Source organism: Hippocampus guttulatus, unplaced genomic scaffold (genome assembly GCF_054856545.1).
Source record: "Hippocampus guttulatus isolate MCC_2025c unplaced genomic scaffold, RoL_Hgut_1.0 HiC_scaffold_36, whole genome shotgun sequence".
NCBI lineage: Eukaryota > Metazoa > Chordata > Actinopteri > Syngnathiformes > Syngnathidae > Hippocampus > Hippocampus guttulatus.
In genome coordinates, this window is record NW_028233895.1 from 102,501 (window position 1) to 110,000 (window position 7,500).

The window sequence follows — 7,500 nt, forward strand, 5'->3', positions numbered from 1 at the left end:
GGGGGAAATAGAAAATATTCGATAGTGCGGAGCTCCGCCGTCAGAGGCCGTTCCAGTGCTTTTGGGTGGCTGGAAACACCCTCACGATGGTCTGATTATACTCTTAGGGGCCTCCCCTGTGTCGCCCTGGAGGTCACCCATTCAAAACATGCTCACCTATATACGTTTCGGAAAGTATTTTGGTGAACGCTCACTTTCTAAGCCTTTTAGCCTTCTTGACCCCCTAACTCCCCATATCTGGTTTACCTACTACAGCGCCCCTAACGACCAAAATCGGTACTGCATACCCCTGGTACCCCCGCCATTGAAAATGAATGGGGGAATTTTTTTAATTTCTCAATCCGGCCAGGAGGCCTCTTTTTCGGCCACGCTCGGCCGGCGAGCCGGTCCGCTCTTTACCCCTGGTACCCCCAGCCCTACCCCTGGTACCTCCCCCATTGAAAATGAATGGCGACCCCTGGTACCCCCAGCAACACCCCTGGTACCCTCAGCCTTACCCCTGGTACCCTCAGCTCAACCCCTGGTACCCCCAGCCTAACCCCTGGTACCCTCAGCGGCACCCCTGGTACCCTCAGCAACACCCCTGGTACCCCCAGCCAGCTTCGCCCCTGGTACCCTCAGCCTTACCCCTGGTACCCTCAGCCCAACCCCTGGTACCCTCAGCCCAACCCCTGGTACCCCCAGCCAGCTTCGCCCCTGGTACCCCCAGCCTTACCCCTGGTACCCCCAGCCTAACCCCTGGTACCCTCAGCCTTACCCCTGGTACCCCCAGCCTTACCCCTGGTACCTCCAGCCTAACCCCTGGTACCTCCAGCCTTACCCCTGGTACCTCCAGCCTTACCCCTGGTACCTCCAGCCGTACCCCTGGTACCCTCAGCGGCACCCCTGGTACCCTCAGCGGCACCCCTGGTACCCTCAGCCTTACCCCTGGTACCCTCAGCCGCACCCCTGGTACCCTCAGCGGCACCCCTGGTACCCTCAGCGGCACCCCTGGTACCCTCAGCGGCACCCCTGGTACCCTCAGCGGCACCCCTGGTACCCTCAGCCGCACCCCTGGTACCCTCAGCGGCACCCCTGGTACCCTCAGCGGCACCCCTGGTACCCTCAGCCGCACCCCTGGTACCCTCAGCCGCACCCCTGGTACCCTCAGCGGCACCCCTGGTACCCTCAGCCGTACCCCTGGTACCCTCAGCGGCACCCCTGGTACCCTCAGCCGTACCCCTGGTACCCTCAGCGGCACCCCTGGTACCCTCAGCCGCACCCCTGGTACCCTCAGCCGCACCCCTGGTACCCTCAGCCGTACCCCTGGTACCCTCAGCCGCACCCCTGGTACCCTCAGCGGTACCCCTGGTACCCTCAGCGGCACCCCTGGTACCCTCAGCGGCACCCCTGGTACCCTCAGCGGCACCCCTGGTACCTCCGCCATTGAAAATGAATGGGCGGCCTTCCCACCTGCCGTCAGCCGCCCGGAGGGGGAAATAGAAAATATTCGAAAGTGCGGAGCTCCGCCGTCAGAGGCCGGCTTTTCGCCCGGGGTATCCGCCCCGGGGCGCCTCTCGGGCGGCCTTCCCAACTGCCGTCGGCCGCCCGGAGGGGGAAATAGAAAATATTCGAAAGTGCGGAGCTCCGCCGTCAGAGGCCGGCTTTTCGCCCGGGGTATCCGCCCCGGGGCGCCTCTCGGGCGGCCTTCCCAACTGCCGTCGGCCGCCCGGAGGGGGAAATAGAAAATATTCGAAAGTGCGGAGCTCCGCCGTCAGAGGCCGGCTTTTCGCCCGAGGTATCCGCCCCGGGGCGCCTCTCGGGCGGCCTTCCCAACTGCCGTCGGCCGCCCGGAGGGGGAAATAGAAAATATTCGAAAGTGCGGAGCTCCGCCGTCAGAGGCCGGCTTTTCGCCCGAGGTATCCGCCCCGGGCGCCTCTCGGGCGGCCTTCCCAACTGCCGTCGGCCGCCCGGAGGGGGAAATAGAAAATATTCGAAAGTGCGGAGCTCCGCCGTCAGAGGCCGGCTTTTCGCCCGAGGTATCCGCCCCGGGCGCCTCTCGGGCGGCCTTCCCAACTGCCGTCGGCCGCCCGGAGGGGGAGATAGAAAATATTCGAAAGTGCGGAGCTCCGCCGTCAGAGGCCGGCTTTTCGCCCGAGGTATCCGCCCCGGGCGCCTCTCGGGCGGCCTTCCCAACTGCCGTCGGCCGCCCGGAGGGGGAAATAGAAAATATTCGAAAGTGCGGAGCTCCGCCGTCGGAGGCCGGCTTTTCGCCCGAGGTATCCGCCCCGGGCGCCTCTCGGGCGGCCTTCCCAACTGCCGTCGGCCGCCCGGAGGGGGAGATAGAAAATATTCGAAAGTGCGGAGCTCCGCCGTCAGAGGCCGGCTTTTCGCCCGAGGTATCCGCCCCGGGCGCCTCTCGGGCGGCCTTCCCAACTGCCGTCGACCGCCCGGAGGGGGAGATAGAAAATATTCGAAAGTGCGGAGCTCCGCCGTCAGAGGCCGGCTCCACGCTTCATTCATCCGACCGAGACGCCTCTCCGCCGGCCACACTCGGCTGCGGGGCCGGCCCGCTCTCCGCCATTGAAAATGAATGGGGGGCATTTTCTCATGCTTTCAATCCGCCTAAGAGGCATCTTTCCCGGCCAACTTTGTGCCCCTGGTACCTCCAGCATCGAGAAAGCATGGTGACTCGTCCGACACATGCCCCCCTATATACGTTTCGGAAAGTATTTTGGTGAACGGTCACTTTCTAAGCCTTTCGCCTTCTTGACCCCCTAACTCCGCATATCTGGTTTACCTACTACAGCGCCCCTAACGACCAAAATCGGTACTGCTACCCCTGGTACCCCCGCCATTGAAAATGAATGGGGGAATTTTTTTAATCCCCCAGGCCGGCCAGGAGGCCCCTTTCCCGGCCAAACTCGCACGCTGGGCCGGCCCGCTCTTTACCCCTGGTACCCCCGCCATTGAAAATGAATGGGGGAATTTTTTCAATCTCCCAGGCCGGCCAGGAGGGCTCTTTCCCGGCCACACTCGCACGCCGGGCCGGCCCGCTCTTTACCCCTGGTACCCCCAGCTCTACCCCTGGTACCCCCGCCATTGAAAATGAATGGGGGAATTTTTTCAATCTCCCAGGCCGGCCAGGAGGGCTCTTTCCCGGCCACACTCGCACGCCGGGCCGGCCCGCTCTTTACCCCTGGTACCCCCAGCTCTACCCCTGGTACCCCCGCCATTGAAAATGAATGGGGGAATTTTTTCAATCTCCCAATCCGACCAAGAGGCCTCTTTTCCGGCCAAACTCGCACGCCGGGCCGGCCCGCTCTTTACCCCTGGTACCCCCAGCTCTACCCCTGGTACCCCCGCCATTGAAAATGAATGGGGGAATTTTTTCAATCTCCCAATCCGACCAAGAGGCCTCTTTTCCGGCCAAACTCGCACGCCGGGCCGGCCCGCTCTTTACCCCTGGTACCCCCAGCTCTACCCCTGGTACCCCCGCCATTGAAAATGAATGGGGGAATTTTTTCAATCTCCCACGCCGGCCAAGAGGCCTTTTTCCCGGGCACGCACGCTCGCCGGGCCGGCCCGCTATTATTAAACTCTCACCCCTGCAAGGAGGCCTTTTTCCCGGGCACGCACGCTCGCGGGGCCGGCCCGCTATTATTAAACTCTCACGCCGGCCAAGAGGCCTTTTTCCCGGGCACGCACGCTCGCCGGGCCGGCCCGCTATTATTAAACTCTCACGCCTGCAAGGAGGCCTTTTTCCCGGGCACGCACGCTCGCCGGGCCGGCCCGCTATTATTGAACTCTCACGCCTGCAAGGAGGCCTTTTTCCCGGGCACGCACGCTCGCGGAGCCGGCCCGCTATTATTAAACTCTCACGCCTGCAAGGAGGCCTTTTTCCCGGGCACGCACGCTCGCCGGGCCGGCCCGCTATTATTAAACTCTCACGCCTGCAAGGAGGCCTTTTTCCCGGGCACGCACGCTCGCCGGGCCGGCCCGCTATTATTAAACTCTCACGCCTGCAAGGAGGCCTTTTTCCCGGGCACGCACGCTCGCCGGGCCGGCCCGCTATTATTAAACTCTCACGCCTGCAAGGAGGCCTTTTTCCCGGGCACGCACGCTCGCCGGGCCGGCCCGCTATTATTAAACTCTCACGCCGGCCAAGAGGCCCTTTTCCCGGGCACGCACGCTCGATGAGCCGGCCCGCTATTATTAAACTCTCACGCCGGCCAAGAGGCCCTTTTCCCGGGCACGCACGCTCGATGAGCCGGCCCGCTATTATTAAACTCTCACGCCGGCCAAGAGGCCTTTTTCCCGGCCACGCACGCTCGCGGAGCCGGCCCGCTATTATTAAACTCTCACGCCTGCAAGGAGGCCTTTTTCCCGGGCACGCACGCTCGCCGGGCCGGCCCGCTATTATTAAACTCTCACGCCGGCCAAGAGGCCCTTTTCCCGGGCACGCACGCTCGATGAGCCGGCCCGCTATTATTAAACTCTCACGCCGGCCAAGAGGCCCTTTTCCCGGGCACGCACGCTCGCCGAGCCGGCCCGCTATTATTAAACTCTCACGCCGGCCAAGAGGCCTTTTTCCCGGCCACGCACGCTCGCGGAGCCGGCCCGCTATTATTAAACTCTCACGCCTGCAAGGAGGCCTTTTTCCCGGGCACGCACGCTCGCCGGGCCGGCCCGCTATTATTAAACTCTCACGCCTGCAAGGAGGCCTTTTTCCCGGGCACGCACGCTCGCCGGGCCGGCCCGCTATTATTAAACTCTCACGCCGGCCAAGAGGCCCTTTTCCCGGGCACGCACGCTCGATGAGCCGGCCCGCTATTATTAAACTCTCACGCCGGCCAAGAGGCCCTTTTCCCGGGCACGCACGCTCGCCGAGCCGGCCCGCTATTATTAAACTCTCAGGCCCGCTATTATTAAACTCTCACGCCGGCCAAGAGGCCCTTTTCCCGGGCACGCACGCTCGATGAGCCGGCCCGCTATTATTAAACTCTCACGCCTGCAAGGAGGCCTTTTTCCCGGGCACGCACGCTCGCTGAGCCGGCCCGCTATTATTAAACTCTCACGCCGGCCAAGAGGCCCTTTTCCCGGGCACGCACGCTCGCCGAGCCGGCCCGCTATTATTAAACTCTCACGCCGGCCAAGAGGCCTTTTTCCCGGGCACGCACGCTCGCCGAGCCGGCCCGCTATTATTAAACTCTCACGCCGGCCAGGAGGCATTTTTCCCGGGCACGCACGCTCGCCGTGCAGGCCCGCCATTTGCCTACCACACCGCCGTCTGGCGGACACCAAGCGGTACCGCCGACCCCTCCCGTTGAAAATGAATGGGGGATTTTTTTTCAATCCCCCAAGCCGGCCAAGAGGCCTTTTTCCCGGGCACGCACGCTCGATGAGCCGGCCCGCTATTATTAAACTCTCACGCCGGCCAAGAGGCCCTTTTCCCGGGCACGCACGCTCGATGAGCCGGCCCGCTATTATTAAACACTCACGCCTGCAAGGAGGCCTTTTTCCCGGGCACGCACGCTCGCCGGGCCGGCCCGCTATTATTAAACTCTCACGCCGGCCAAGAGGCCTTTTTCCCGGGCACGCACGCTCGATGAGCCGGCCCGCTATTATTAAACTCTTACGCCTGCAAGGAGGCCTTTTTCCCGGGCACGCACGCTCGCCGAGCCGGCCCGCTATTATTAAACTCTCACGCCTGCAAGGAGGCCTTTTTCCCGGGCACGCACGCTCGCAGAGCCGGCCCGCTATTATTAAACTCTCACGCCGGCCAGGAGGCCTTTTTCCCGGGCACGCACGCTCGCCGTGCAGGCCCGCCATTTGCCTACCACACCGCCGTCTGGCGGACACCAAGCGGTACCGCCGACCCCTCCCGTTGAAAATGAATGGGGGATTTTTTTTTTTCAATCCCCCAAGCCGGCCAAGAGGCCTTTTTCCCGGGCACGCACGCTCGATGAGCCGGCCCGCTATTATTAAACTCTCACGCCGGCCAAGAGGCCGTTTTCCCGGGCACGCACGCTCGATGAGCCGGCCCGCTATTATTAAACGCTCACGCCTGCAAGGAGGCCTTTTTCCCGGGCACGCACGCTCGCCGGGCCGGCCCGCTATTATTAAACTCTCACGCCGGCCAAGAGGCCTTTTTCCCGGGCACGCACGCTCTCCGGGCCGGCCCGCTATTATTAAACTCTCACGCCTGCAAGGAGGCCTTTTTCCCGGGCACGCACGCTCGCCGTGCAGGCCCGCCATTTGCCTACCACACCGCCGTCTGGCGGACACCAAGCGGTACCGCCGACCCCTCCCGTTGAAAATGAATGGGGGATTTTTTTTCAATCCCCCAAGCCGGCCAAGAGGCCTTTTTCCCGGGCACGCACGCTCGCCGGGCCGGCCCGCTATTATTAAACGCTCAGGCCGGCCAAGAGGCCCTTTTCCCGGGCACGCACGCTCGCAGAGCCGGTCCGCTATTATTAAACGCTCACGCCTGCAAGGAGGCCTTTTTCCCGGGCACGCACGCTCGCCGGGCCGGCCCGCTATTATTAAACTCTCACCCCTGCAAGGAGGCCTTTTTCCCGGGCACGCACGCTCGCGGGGCCGGCCCGCTATTATTAAACTCTCACGCCGGCCAAGAGGCCCTTTTCCCGGGCACGCACGCTCGCCGAGCCGGCCCGCTATTATTAAACTCTCACGCCTGCAAGGAGGCCCTTTTCCCGGGCACGCACGCTCGATGAGCCGGCCCGCTATTATTAAACTCTCACGCCTGCAAGGAGGCCTTTTTCCCGGGCACGCACGCTCGCGGGGCCGGCCCGCTATTATTAAACGCTCAGGCCGGCCAAGAGGCCCTTTTCCCGGGCACGCACGCTCGATGAGCCGGCCCGCTATTATTAAACGCTCAGGCCGGCCAAGAGGCCCTTTTCCCGGGCACGCACGCTCGCAGAGCCGGCCCGCTATTATTAAACTCTCACGCCTGCAAGGAGGCCCTTTTCCCGGGCACGCACGCTCGATGAGCCGGCCCGCTATTATTAAACTCTCACGCCTGCAAGGAGGCCTTTTTCCCGGGCACGCACGCTCGCCGGGCCGGCCCGCTATTATTAAACTCTCACGCCGGCCAAGAGGCCTTTTTCCCGTGCACGCACGCTCGCCGAGCCGGCCCGCTATTATTAAACTCTCACGCCTGCAAGGAGGCCTTTTTCCCGGGCACGCACGCTCGCCGGGCCGGCCCGCTATTATTAAACGCTCACGCCTGCAAGGAGGCCTTTTTCCCGGGCACGCACGCTCGCCGGGCCGGCCCGCTATTATTAAACGCTCACGCCTGCAAGGAGGCCTTTTTCCCGGGCACGCACGCTCGCCGGGCCGGCCCGCTATTATTAAACTCTCACGCCGGCCAAGAGGCCCTTTTCCCGGGCACGCACGCTCGATGAGCCGGCCCGCTATTATTAAACTCTCACGCCGGCCAAGAGGCCTTTTTCCCGGGCACGCACGCTCGCCGAGCCGGCCCGCCTTTTGCCTACCACA